Source organism: Calidris pugnax, unplaced genomic scaffold (assembly GCF_001431845.1).
Source record: "Calidris pugnax isolate Ruff unplaced genomic scaffold, ASM143184v1 scaffold54, whole genome shotgun sequence".
NCBI classification, from domain to species: Eukaryota; Metazoa; Chordata; class Aves; order Charadriiformes; family Scolopacidae; genus Calidris; species Calidris pugnax.
In genome coordinates this window covers 9,920,331-9,935,324 of record NW_015090864.1, presented here as the reverse complement: position 1 = coordinate 9,935,324, position 14,994 = coordinate 9,920,331, and the positions used below count along the sequence as shown (strand labels likewise).

Genomic DNA, 14,994 nt, shown 5'->3' with positions numbered 1-14,994 from the left:
ATAATGTTACAGCACATGGTGGAGGCACGGATGGAGCTCCAGACAGCACCATCTCCAATATCTCAACTATCTCTTAACAATGTTGTGTGCTCTGGAGAAGTACTCTGTAGTAACAGCAGGAGATTCATCTTAGCAGCCTGATAGCAAATTTTGACACCGTCTCCAATTGACTTCGACAGTCTGTCTGGAAATGGCTGAACTGTTAAACCCTTCAGAAAACACACATGAATAGCCTGAAGCGTTCCAATGTGTGAATATAGAAGTAGACAACCCCAGGCATAAAAGTATAAAAAAACAAATTCTGCTTTAGAGGCAGAACACCAGAAACAAAATTTGGAAATTAAATAAAGCCTGCTGATTAAAAAGTATAATTCTACTATGATATGAGGCAGAAAATGAAGAAGGTCATTCATAAGAACATATGTATCTCCTGCAAAAGCCTCTGAGGAAGTGGCCTTGATGAAAGCAGAAGTAGTAAACACCAAGCCCAAGACCTTAATGAGCCTAAGTGAGAGTTCAAACTCTTTTAGCCTTAAGCAGATATTCCATAACAGCTTTAATAAATGATACAGAAGGAAAAAAAAAATGGTAAGAAGCCACATGGATCTCATTCCCACAATGCGCAGCATGTGGGTGCTGGATGGCTTTCCCCATTGAACTATTCCTGCCTCTCACCATAAAAAAAGCCCACAGACGACAAAAAAAGAGCCAACTAGACAGCCACTGCTAAACGGGTAAGATCCCTGTCTGCCCCACAGCCCTGAAAGATGGGGTTTCAACCCTTCCTCTTACACACGAGAGGCTGGCTGCTATCACAAGGGCTCGTAAAGGCATTTTCAGTGGGCTTGATCCAGACAAAACAGGTAAAATTATTTAAACTGGGTTATACAGGAGCTAAAGGAGGTCAGAGTAAGCAATCAGTGTAGTTCTGCTAGATAAGAGCTCAAAGGTTCTACTGTGTATCTGTGACCTAAAGTGAAAAATATTTTTGTTGAAGTTCTTTCCAAAAACAATGCCAAGACAGATATCCAGAAAAACATTAAACAGATCAAAATAAAAATAGGAAGAACCACAACTTTCAAAAGCACATGCACTGTCCTAAATCTCTTCTTCACATAAGCACATAGTACATTATGTACTACTTTTATTAGCAAATGAAGTCATGTGAAAACAACTACTAACAATAAGGAATGTCAATGTTAATATGCAAATTCCAAGATATTTTTAAAACTGTTTTTTCAATTTCTAGAAAAATGAAACAAAAAAACCCTAACTCTTTTTTTGTGAACAATCTATTTGAGATGAGTATGATTTCACTCACGAGTACTACTCAAAAACATTTCTCTTGAAAGTATTTTCAAAATAAAAACTGTTTAAAACTTTTTTCCATGTATGTGTTTCCATATCTGTCTCAAATGGGGTACATCTGGGCTGTGGTTGAAGTGCCTCTAAGCAGACTTAAGTATTTTTGGAAGAACACTGGGACAGTTCCTGTAAATATCAGACTGCTGTGGTTATGCAATATGGTCTAATATTGGATTATTTTGAACTCCCCTGGAAATCCACTGCGGGTTAATATTGATAATTAATATCAATCAGTTTTAAGAGTAAACTTGCAGCTTTAAAGCTCATATTTCTACAGAACAACTCTCCACAACAGGATGTGGCTTGGGTTCTTTTTTTCACCTACAGTAACACACAGCAAGTTCTTCCTACTGTAATTTAAGCAGGATCCTGAGAGACCAAGTGGTAAAGATAAAATATGCCTTTGTATGTAGAAGAGGAACATTTCTGTGCCAGCAAATGATTGCTACATGCAGATTTGTGATTGCCTAAGTCCTACTGACACGTATACACACCAACACATAAACTGACTCCCCCTCCCTTGTTGATACACATGTAAAATCCATGCCCAATAACCTTCTAAAGATATATATATAGTTTTCACTAAAATATAAACAGGTATTATTTCTCCTACCAGTGAATTATATTCATTCATGCTGCACAATATATCATATGTTTAACAGTGCATACTACTCAGCAACTTAACCCCTGCTGTACCAGCTTTGGCAAAAGTGTCTTCTACAAAGCATTCTAGAACTACACCTCACCCCGTGTTTCTTTTCTTATCCTTCCTGTAGCTATCTGGTTTTCTCACCTCTCCCCCTTGTCTCCATCACCCAATTGCTGTCTTCTTTAACACTTGCACTTCATGGATTGCACTTCCTCTTCCATTCCATAAACTCTGGAAACCTACTGCTTCTATGAATGCTATTATTGAGTCTGCCACTTTGTATTTTTTCGGTACTGTATCACGCCACACTATATTTATTCCTGCACAAATACAAAATATAATTTGGAGCAGCGATTTCTGTAACTTTTTTATCCTGTGCTGTTACTTTGTAAACTGCCAAGTACATATGTATGACTATACAAATAAAGAACAGTAACAAAATCCAGGTAAAACCTTAAAGAAATGTAGGCAGTCAGAATGTAATTACCCAACACATATCTTGGCCAGGACAAGAAGGCAAGCACCCTCACTCTTGTGGAAATGGCCAACGCATCATGCAATGGCTGGGATGAGTCAAAATCACAACTACATGAACGTATACTTCAGCTGAAATTTCCAAACACAGTATGCCATCATCTATCATTTTTTAATTACCTAGCATACCTGTCAAGGGTGCCAGAGCCTCGTTAGCAAACACCTTCTCAGGGCTGCCTCCCATTGCAGCTTGCTCTAGCCCGAGACGCAGGAAGTGAAGGTCGTCATTTAAATTCAAGACAAAGCCATGGTAAAGCAGCACATTCTGCCCGAGATGTGGGGCTCCTGCGACAATGGCTAACCAGCAGCTCTCCACCGAGCCTGGCAGCTCAGCTAATTTCATTAATTCACTGGAACTCAGAAGAAATGCTCAAAAACAGGGCTGTAATTTCAAACTGTCAAGAGCTCTTTTGTTTCTTAAGTTTAGGAGCGCAGACAGGAAAAGGTTTGGTACCCACTGTAATACTGTACTTCATTTATTTGTTTGACAGTCATCTGGCCACCACACCCACCAGAATGGAGTGAACTCAGGGGATGCTTTTCAACTCTCCCGCGCAGGAGGCTGCAGCTTCCTCCACCCACAGCTGGACACACTTTCCCTTGACGACTCCTAAACTCTAATTCAGCCACCCAAAGCCTCTTTCAAGAAGCATCTTCAGCTCCTGAAGAAAAACCTGGAAGTATGTTGCGTTAACACTGACTTTTTGCTTTCGTTATCACTCAACTCTCATTTTCCTTTGCCACGCAGCTGGGCTTCAGCACCATTTCATTTTTTTTTTTTTTTTATTTAACCTTGCTGAGTTGCCTTCCACGACTGAAGTCTCTATTTACCGGTAAAGAAATACACAGTGTGGACACAGCACATTCGTCTGAGCTTGCAGCTTATTCAATGCTCTTCCAAAAGAAAGAGAGCAAAAGCATCAGATCCCTATTTAACCTGCCTTGCTGCACCAAGGCCTTACTCAGCAACGGGATGGCATTCATAAACCCTTCAGTCAAATTCCTCCTCTGCACTCAGACTCCCCTTATGTATACATACATCATGGTGTGTTATTTAAAGAAAGAAATCACATCCCAGGGTGCCCGGATCAAAGTATAACAAGGAGTTGTACCAAAATCGTCATAGACTAATATAATAAAGCAGAGGAGCTATTAAAATAGTCTGAGTGAAACCATTAAATAATTTATTAAGAAAACACTGCATATAAGGTGAACAACTGACCCTTTCCTCTGGTTAGAGTCTCTCTGCTGAAGGTACAGTAACACTGAGAGATACTTAACGTGACCATAACTGCTCATTTGACGAAGCTTTCATTGTACATCAGGAAAGCACAAGCAAATCCAGACGCACACAGACAGAATTAGCATCTCTGGAGTCTTAGCTTTCATTTAACAGAAGGGACCTTTTGATTTGGGTATTTCCCACCCTCATACGAAACATAACTTTCTTGTTCCACCTGCACTCAGACAGACTAAAAGAATACCTCAGAAAAGCATGAACTATCTTTTTCATCTCTGTAGGGAAATAACTGGAAAGCACATGGGTGACCCTTTAAAAACCACTGCTGCCAAGTGTATCCCTGCCAAAGAATTTACCATCTCTTTTTATACAAGAAACTTGCCTATTGCATACCAAGAAGAGGTTTATTTCATTGTGAGTAGCTCCCTCTCAGAAAATACAGGACACTTAAGAGCATCACGACAATCCTTTCCTCTACTTTTCATTGCCACACATCAGCTGTTGCCACATTTATTTCCCCTTTTATATATCTTGATCATGGGGCTTCTACTGTTGCAGCACTTACAGTCTAGGAAATTAGTTTCCTGCTGCTGCTGAGTACCTAAAATACAGACTTTCCCCACTTTTTTACATGATTATATATAAAATTCAATAGTAAACCCTTTTTAGAGTATTTTTTGTTTCAGACAGTTATTTGAGGTTGTAATTTTAAAATGTGGTTTTCATTTTCATGCTCATAAACTATGTCTGTTATGAAAATATTTAATAGCAAGCTGCTGCCTAATTAGATGACTTAATGTTGCAAAACTCTGTATTTAAAAGCAAAAGAACTGCCAAAGAAGATCAAAATCAGATTTTTTGTTCCTTTGTTTGCTGTGATGTGCTTTTTTTTTTCAGTTATATTATGTATGGAAAAAAAAGAGTTGAATGATAAGACCAAGAATTCATATTGTGTTTTCCTTTATACTGTTTGTAAGTTAACTGGGATGTTTAGAGCTTGTTTGCTTTTTTTTCTTTTTTTTTTTCAAAAGTGACATTTAGAAGCCAATAACCCAAAGGATATTACTGAACTCTTTAACAGTGTCCAATCGGTAGATGACCTAGCTGCAGTGTGATTAAATAATCTAACTGCTAGATCAATGAATGCAGCATGAATTAAAATGGCTGCAAGCTTCTCCAAGCGTAAGATTAGAGATCCAAAAAAAAAGGTTTCCCTTACTTTTTATTTTACATTTCAAAGCAAAGACAACTATTTATTTAAAAAAAAAATCCATGTTTTCCTAACAGAAATAATACAGTATTATTCTAATACACAGTGACTACATCATGTATTTTTATTATCAAAGATCTGACTACATTTTGCCATTCTCATACTGAATAACCTCACTCAAGGAAAAAGCAGTATCTGCTCAAGAAACATAACGGTGTTAGGATCTGGTCCAAAGTGAACTGTTATCTCACGCGTGAAGATAATGAATGTTAATTTAAAATAATGTTCTTTCAACTCCAGGTTTTTTTCCATATAATCAATCAGGCCTGAAAATGTGTGCCTGCGCTCACGCTCTCGCACGCTCTCTCTGTCACTCATACATAAACACCTCATTAAATATTCTCATTCCAGATATTCAGGAGAAAAATCTTCCGCAGGTGTAAACTAGTATTGCTCCCCTAAAGTCACCAGTGCTGCACCAAATTATGTCAGCAAAGACATGGGTCCTCTCTCACGTATACTGTGACGCATATTCCCTGACACTCATTTAATGCCTATTTCATGTCAAACTCTGTCTTCCTTTCATACGTGCACTTCCCAGCTCTTATTTGCACTCAACAGACAACTGCTACAGCCTTTCATTAACTTGAGGTCTCTTATCTCCATGGAATAGTGTGCGGATGGGCAGGTACACGCTGCTCTCTCCTGCGACCGAGGAAGGAGCCCTTGGTAAATGCTAGAAGAGAAGGGCGCTGCAGTGGGAGGCTGCAAGGCATTCGGAGAGGACACAACAGGCTTGACCTACAAAGCAGTAGGTTTTAACATTAGTAGCTAAAATGTTCAGTTATTACAGTAGAGAGAATTTAAAACATTCCAAAATGGTGTAAATAAAAATTCTGTATGTGTAAAAACAGAAACTATGATCTAAATGATTGTTTAGGAACTAAAAGTATTCTATAGTTTTCTACATCAGAAAATTGGTTGATTTTTGTCACCTTTTTAGGAGACATTTGAGGCTGGCAATGGCTGGAGACAAGACTCCGGATTACATGACATGCTAGTTTGATCAAGAAAGGCAGTTCTCATGTAAGAAGAGCCAAGCAGAAATTTGGATCCCGTTCCTTCCCACTGGCCCAGGAAACGCTGCAAGCGCTTATCCACTGACTTGGCAGAGCAAACCACACTCTGCTTCTCGGCTCCTTGGTGCACCTGCACGCAAAGCATCTGCACCCTGCATGAGCTTCAGCTGATATTTATCAATATTTCCTGTGCCGCTGTAAGGGACAAAAATAATTCCATTTTATTGAAAGCTACATGTCTTTAGAAATTAGTGCTACAAGTTAGGCTTACACTTGGATGACATGTAAATAGGCCACTTTAATAAAACTTTTTAAAACTATTGAGAAAAAGAATGTAGCCATGGATTAGAAAACCTAATAAAACTGGCACCTGGAGATACTTGACTGATAATCCATATTTCCTAAAAGGTACAAGTTGAATAACAAGAGGAGATCTCATGTCTGGAGTCAGAGAGAAGTCTGCAGTACTCTTCCAATTAGGAGGTTTTACAAAGAAGCCTTCTGGGAGTCAGTGCAGTGGAAAGTGCACAGGAAAAGGAAGGATCTCTTTCTTAAAACAAATATTTCCTGTAAATCTATTTACTTCAGGTCAGTCAGTGTAAGAAGAGGAAGAAGACAAAGGTACAAAATTGAAAGACACAGTTACAGCTTGAGAGTGTCCATGCTTGTTGCTTTCCAACACTGTCAGTCTGAAGTGCTTCCAGGTATGCATCAGCACTCTCCTTCACCAAAATATGCCACTGAAATAAAATAACCTCTTTTTTTAAGAAGCAAATTAGATTTTAATATGGTAGCTTTCAAACAATGTGACATTAAATTCTAGTCAGACTGATAAGCGGTCAGACACTGAGTTACCAATGAGCAAAACGTACACGTCCCTTCTCACTCTTCCTCACATTTCACCGAGAAAAGTTTTCAGAAAGCTATTTTCATCAGTGAAAAAAATCTAAAATTCTCCTTTTTTTATGGAGGAAATGTTAGTGTCAATGTCAAATAAGTCAATGTGCCATATTATCTTCAAATGTCAGCCTGCACACGATGACTGACACCGAAACATCCAGCTTCCTGAGAAGAGGTTCATGCAGTCGGTTCTTCGGAATGTCCTGAAGTCTCAACTATAGTTATATGAAGCTATATGGTGTCAGTCTGGTTCTTGTGAAAACAACTAGTTTCAATTCTTTGCTTTTAATTAATATAGAAGGGAAAAACATTTTCTGAGATTTCTGAACTGCATAACACAGAAAGAAGAGAAGCACCAGGTGAGAACATTGCTCTTTCTAAACTCTTTGTTGCACGGAGCAAAAAGGATTGCCTAGATTTTGCAGGTAAATGCTAACAAACAGAATGAGTCAAGGTAATTTTCAGAATTCAAAGGTTTTAAATTTATGTTCTCTAATTAAAAATAAATAAATAAAATAATGTGATTATTAAACTTGTTTTCACATACATGATTTCCGTAATTTTGAAACTATATTAAAATCCACAGATTCCTGACGTATCTGTTTCCTAACTTTCCTAATGTAAAAATAAACCTTTCTTCTCATAATAATATCAGCTTTTCCAGTAAGAATCTCTGTATTTCTTCTTTTATCAGTTTCCTTTATTTATAATTAAGGCTTTCTGCAACATATGGGATTTAAGATATACAGGAAAAAAAAGTCACTAGTAGAAAAATGTTACCCAAGTTTCCTCTGTTCTTTTCATAGATATTGTAAATTCCTTCAAAGACTAATATACATGTAGGAAAAGCATCTTAACTTCAATAGGAACAATCACCAATGTAAAATTTAGCAAGTGCAAAAATAACAATAGTCATACTGCTGATATTCAAAGGCATGAAAAATGCCTACGTAACATTGCATACTCCAGAAGAATCAAAAATATAACATTACGTAAAATTATATGTGTTCTTCCTTGAATATTGGAATTGTACATAAAATTTTAATTTTTAAAAATATTTTATGAAAATAAATCTGATTCATCAGTATGTTCCAAGGCCTATGCATTTTTATGCCTGTGGTAAACAAGTGCTTATATGATCAAGGTCTTCATCGTTATATTAATATTTATTGGTAACAATGAATTTTCTGCAGCGAGCATCATCAATTTTCATCAGTGAACAATCAGTGGCCTGTGATTACATTTTATGAAACAGCAATTCTTTTGTTTTGATTTTGTACAATTTTGAACCTGAATCTTAAGCAATTGGTTGGTGAGAGGGGATTATGCATAAACACGGGGTTTATGCTTGTCCCTGAAGTCAATGACAGCTCAGAAGACACTGATCACAAAATTAACAACCGACCAAAAGGAAAACTGGAGAAACAAAACCCCCACCATTTTGAGGTAAAATTTCCACTTTGATTTGTGCATGTGAATGCACACACTGCAGTGTTATGCAAGGCACAGACTATCTCCTCTTTGGAAGTTTTGTTTTACTGGCAATGACACCAAGAAAATAGTAATAAGGCAAAAACAGCCAGTGCAGACTTGGCTGTTCCTTGGTTTCTGACTTGAGAAGCATCTGCAATTGTAAACAGGTATCTGTAGTGCGAGATCCTCTTACTGAATGCATAAATGTTGTGTGAGACTTAATAGAAAATGATGAGAGGGTGCTAAGAGAGATAAAGCTCTCTTGTCTCTCAGATCTTGTCAAAGATTTGTTGAGCAATAAACGTATCTTACATCCTTTTAATTTATTTTTCACCGTATATTATTTCTAGCTACTTTGGGATTCTGCTAATCATTTTCTCTCAACTCCATTTTGTTTCACTTCACCGCTTTTCCAAAACGTTCCAATAAAACCTACCTAACGTTGAAAGATAAGAATCGCTCTGCTAAAATTAGTGAACTAAGTACCATATCCCATGAGTCACTGTACGCGACTCCCATCCACCTATCTTTAAAAGGCCAGATAATAACGCCGTGCTGTAAGTGCACGAGATCAAGGTGCAAATACCCACTTTCCAAACTGCTCTTTCTGAGCCCTGCACCTACCAGCAGACTCCTAGGGTCTGTAACTAAAACATTAGTCAAGTTAGCTGCATTAAAATCATATATTTCTATCTAAGGTGAGTTGGTTTCATGTTTATTTTTAACATACTAATAAAGGAAAAGGAAATGGAGCATCAGAGAAATGAGAGGTAAAAAACAATATGCTTAACTCATCTTTTTTTTAAATTACTAAATCTCAAATCAATAGTATCCTATTACTGACAAAAAATAATTAACACAGTGAGACCAGTTCTTTGCATGCCATTCCCACAGAAAAGGTGAATGGGATGTTACTGGTACTTTCTCAGGTATGCTTGACTTCATTTTTTAACCAATAAGTGGATTTTAGCACTTCAGATTTCACTGTCTCTGGTGCTAAAACTATTGTTAAGGATGAGTTTTATATCGTACTGCAACTGAGAGTTGTATGGAGAGTCATAATCACTAATTCATAATGTTTTTTTCTGCAATTATTTAATCTTGGAATTTAACACTGAATATAGTGTAAGCATGTATGCAAAGATATTCTGACTGTTGGTACACCAGTAACAATATTTTACTTACAGTTTAAAATATTTTTGTAATTTCGAAATTACAAATATTTTGGTCCTGTCTTTTTAACCAATAACATACTTTAAGCTCAAATTACACATCGCTACACTTTAACAGCAGAAACTTCTGCATTTTAATGAAGTGAGAAATGAGAGACTGGAAGAAAATCCAAACCAGTCTTTTTGTACACAAACCTCTCAATAACTAGTTTGGATTTACCTCCGTGGTACAGCTACAGGATCAGGATGTGACGGGATATCGCCAAAGCTGCCTGACCTAAAATTAGACGCCATGAGCTTAAACTTGGGTTCATGGACATGTCACAGTGTGTCCCCACTGTGCCTGCTGTCGCCTGCCCACAAGACTTAAAGACCCTGTTCGTTTCAGGGAGAAAAAAAACAGAAGACAGACATAAAAAATACTAGCAGAATCCCACTAAAACATAAGAAAAAAAATCAGCATTTAGCATAGCTCATGATTCACGTTAGTTCACCCTTTAATAACTTGTGTATTTAAAGAAATTGGTTGCAGCCATCTTACATCAAAAAGCATTTCAAGCCAACTGCATGTTTCAGTATGACTTCAGACACTTAATGAAACAGTACAGTTGGAACAAGTAACTTATTTCCTCCTTTTGAAAAAAAAAAGCTAAAAATCCATTATGCAGTTATTTGTCTAGTTTGACCCCTAAAAACAAAATTCTTCATATAATTCAATATTCACAGCTTAGTGAAAAATAAATAAACAATAAGAGTTCAGACTTGCTCAATTAACTTGATGGCAGAAATTGGCTTAAGCAGATGATAAAACTACGTTTAAAGACTAGAACTGAAAATCCTGAAAAAAATCGGCTCGAGGCAGGAGATGTATGCAGAGAGGCCTCTGAAATCAGAGCTCTGTGTGCCACGGGGGCTCACCCGTTCAGGCTCGAGGCCACAGCATTCATTACACTACACACCCCCACGCTGGTATTTACCAACCTACTTCCAGTCACCTCCACTACATCCAGGAATGAAGGGGTTTTCAGAGAAAAGTTACTTTCCATCATTTAAAGACAAATCTGAGCATTATTTCAAGAAAACGTTTTCCACACTTGTTTTGCATTTCATATGGATGACAAGATACTCTTTCAACACTACTGAATTCGCATCTTTATACTGCACTGAAAATTACCAAAAATTTTTTTAGGAATGTAAGAGTTAACTTATTAAGAAATTCCTGCAAAATGGAATCATTACCTCATCTTATAAACCACCTCTTTTGCAGGCTATATTCTCCCGACTGGCAGATTAAACCTTAGAACAATAACCCAATTATGGGCTAAATTTACATTCAGCTGATCAAAAATCATCCAGAACCTGACAAGACCAATCTTTGTTCACAACATTTAGCACAAGCAACACTGACAGACTAAAATGTATGAGCTATATAAAAGATGACATATGTTGCGCTGCCCAGCTACCAAGGGCACCACGCTCCAAGTACCACACAAGTACTATGGGAGTGTTCATCACATCCTGAGACTGAAAAAACTCAACAAAAACCAACACACAAAAAGCCCTGCAGATAAAGAACATGATCAAACATTAGCTCCTACACAATCAACGCAAGAAGGATGGCTGAAGAAAGTCCTATTACAGGGAAGGAAAACCACCCCAATTAATAAAATCAGTGATCAGGACTTGAAAGAAATGTATGTATTTACTAGATAGACATGGGAATAAGAATGGCTTCAACAATTCTGATCTAACTCTTACAAAAAAATAAAATTCATCTGCTTTTCCTCATTTAGGAAACTAAATTCTAATATGCACCAGGCCAGTAATTTAAAACAACTGAGCATTTTACGAACCAAGTTCATCACCGGTGTGAGCCACATATACTTTGCATAGATTAATTTTGTTTATAGTTTGATTTAGCATTTGTAACAACCTACATTACAAATAAAAGACTTATTTTAAGGACACTTATGCCACTCTAGACCTAGCTAAAAAGCTATTGAAGAAGAAAATCAGAAGTTTACCATCACCCTGTCCCTCTTTCAGAACTTTTATCCTGGACAGATTTGCCACCTGACACCCTTGTCACTTTCCAGAGCTAAATGCTCTGAAAGACTGTGGATGGCAATAACTATGAAAACTAGTTACAGGTTTGTCCAAAATTTGTCAACTTTAGTTGCCTGAAGTTGGGTACTCAATTCCAAAACAAGTCTCCCAATTCCAAAATTTCCCGATTCTCAAATTGTGTGAAATGAGACAAATTTCTAACAAACTAGACAATGCAGACATTTATGGAGAGCTTTAGATGCCTAAAATTAAGAAAACATCTTCAAGTGTTGTCCTTTAGCTATTTCTTTTAGAAGTATTTCATCCCAGTGCAGAGCCTGCAGCTAGCACAGTTCAGTGGTCCCCACGCTGTGGTTCACTGGTAGAAATGCACAGCAGTCCAGATGTAGCCTAAGCTGCTTCAAGGTGAGTTTGAGGTCAAATTCATTGTCCATCCACATCGTTTTCTTCTCCAGGAGCACCATGTCACTAACAGCACCCTGTAGGTCATATTTACCTGCAAGGTGGAAATGCCGAGCACACTTCACAGCCTTTCACCATCTCAGTTGCTCTAGAGATGACATTAGGCGGAAAAGATGTTGTTTATATTTTTTAAAATATACTATTTTGCTAGAAGGGCAGGCGGGACCCCCAAGCAACCTGAACCCTAGCTGCATACACACCACCTGCACCTACAAACAGAGCACACAGCACCAAATTACAGCAAACGACCTGGCAGCAGCGTGTTACAGTCATGAAATTCTTGTTACTTATACACTGCTCAATTTTTCCTGAAAAGTTAGGAAGTATTGCTCTCGCTCACAACACATAAGAACTAAGAGAAACTACTAAGAAATTTAGTTCATGATGAACAAACTCCTTTTTTTTTAACATTTGTACTTAAAAATAATAGCTCAAAGTACTTGCTTAGATTAAAAAAATAAATAAATACACCAGTTAAACTGGTATGTAGGGCACTTCCCTGTTAAATTAGTGCTATAAAGCCCCAGACTGTGGAAGAAGATCATCTTCTAGCACACCACCAAAGTCTTAAGACCCCCACCCAACATCCACACACTCACAACTCCCCCTTACACCACTGACCTCATCACTAGGTAATTTCCATCACACCATCCAGCTCATGAGATAGAGTGGGAGAATGATTTTCCTCACTCAGTCCTTTGGTGCTGAATCCAATACCAAATATCAGTTGCAGATACCTCTTCCTGATGGCAGAGCCCACCATCCATAGCACAATCCACAGTCACCAACACAGTCACTTTTTTCCCCACTCATTAAAAACCAAACTCACCATCAGAAAGATAAAGTGCTCTCTGTTGTTCTACCCAGCCCACAAACCGTTCCCTTCCCCACACAAATATCTGGCCAAAGCAGAGAGGGTTTGTTTAGGCATGGAAAAGGTGCCATGAAACATAAATCCACATTGGGAATTATTCTGCGAATACTTTCACTTTCATACAAAACAGCAGTCAGCAAATGGTCTTCTTCCCTAAACACTTTCTGTAGTGCACTCGGAATGGTTGATAACAAAATTTAAAAAAAAAATAAAAAAATGTGGAGAGATGCCAGGACCTTCACGCTGAAGGATGAGGAACTAGAAAAACCCAAGGGACTGCAACCCGAACCACAAACTGGCACTTCCACTCCCACTCTTCCCCCACTCCCGACACCTGCCTCAGTGATCACCCCTAAAGAATTAAACAATTTCCCATAGAGAATAGCAACAGAAGTGAAAAAAAAAAAATAAAAATATCAGCATAACTAGGACAAGTAAGCACTTTCTACTTTTGTTCCTTCCCACTGCAGTAAGATAGACCTTCACAAAACTACAACAAATAGTATTACTCCTACAATACAGAGACTGTGGCAGATGATTCCAGGGTGTTAAAATGCCAAATTACACCATTACAAAACCAACCAGCACCAAAGTTTTTCACCCCTTTTCCTCTTCCCAAGCCACCCCAGCTCTAGCCTCTGTAAAGTTCCGTTTGCCATGTTCGCAGAAGACGAAAAAAACAAATTCTCAAAGTCTGCTGTTTTCAGGACAAGCCCCCAAAGACACACAAAGTTTCTCAAGTCCTTAACATCAGTATTTTACAGGGGGACTGTTCTCTGAAGGTCAGCAAAGTGCACCGAAAGCTCCCCATCACCCTCACCGTAGGAAACCCCACACCTACACTTGTACCCCTTCCCTGTAAAAGAAGGGAGAGGGGACAGGCCTCTGGAGAGCCCCTGAGGTGGGGGGAAAAAGGAAAACACCCCACAAAGCGAACCGAGGGAAATTATTTGGAGACACGGTGTCGGGGACAGGCACACACACACAGCCTCTCCCTCCCCCCCAAAAAAACACTAAAAGCAAGCCCCTCCGTAGTTCATATCCTCCCAAAATCCGACCGCCGGACTCGGCGGGGGTCCGGGAAGGCCCTTTCTGGCCTGGGGAGGGAGTGAGCCGTTCGGGAGGGGGCTCGGGGAAGGCCCCGGCCCGCAGCCAGCCGGGCTGCCCGCACACCCCTTGCCTGCAGCCGGGAGGAAGGGGGGGGGCGGCGGAGGAGAGCGGAGAAATCGGCGCCTTTCCCCCGCCCTACCCCGGAGCAGATGGGGACAGAGAGGAAGCCCCCGGGGCTGTGCCGATGGCCGGGGCGATCCGGGCGGCCGGGGCCCCCCGTCCCCCGCCTGCCTTCTCGGCGGAGCCGGGCGGTCAGGCCGTCCCCGCCGCGGGGGTGGCCCAGCCCGTCCGCAGGGTAGGAGGGCCGGGGCTCTAAGTTCACCCCCTTCCCTGTCCCCTCCTCTGCCCCCCCGCGGGGAAGGGGAGCCATGGCCCCTCTCCCACCGCGGCCGGCCTGCGGGGCCCCGCCGTCTCTCTTCTGTGGCAACTCGGCGCTGTCGAGCAGCTGCCATTACTCGGGCCGAGACCCGTCCTCCAAGCAGACATCCCCCACCCCAGCAAGGAAACGCGGGGGCGGCGGGGGTGTGTGTGTGTGTGTAAAGGAAAGGAAAGCGAGTTGTGTGGGGGGAGTGGGGAGCACAGCGGTGGCCCCGCGTGTGGGAGAAGAGGGGGGCCGGGCGCGGTGCGGGGGCCGAGGCCGGGCCGCGCCACACCCCGCGCGGCCTCGCCTCTCACGCGAGTCCCCGGCTCCCCCGCTGCCTGCAGGCCCGGGCGGAGCGCTGGAGGCAGCGATTCTCTGCTCCCCCCCTCCTCCCCTCCGCCATCCCCTCCCGCCCCGACCCCCGGGCTGGCTGCAACTCGGCACCGGGGGCGCGGGGGACCCGCCGCCGCCGCCTCCCCCGCCGAAATCCGACCGGGG

At 40.5% G+C, this 14,994-nt stretch overlaps 1 protein-coding gene across 3 annotated transcripts in view; it reads right to left on the bottom strand.

Annotated features, from left to right (window-relative positions):
* The window catches only part of ZMYND11 (zinc finger, MYND-type containing 11), a 105,740-nt gene that overhangs the window by 90,085 nt on the left and 661 nt on the right, over positions 1 to 14,994 (bottom strand). The gene's annotated exons all lie outside the window — the stretch shown is intronic.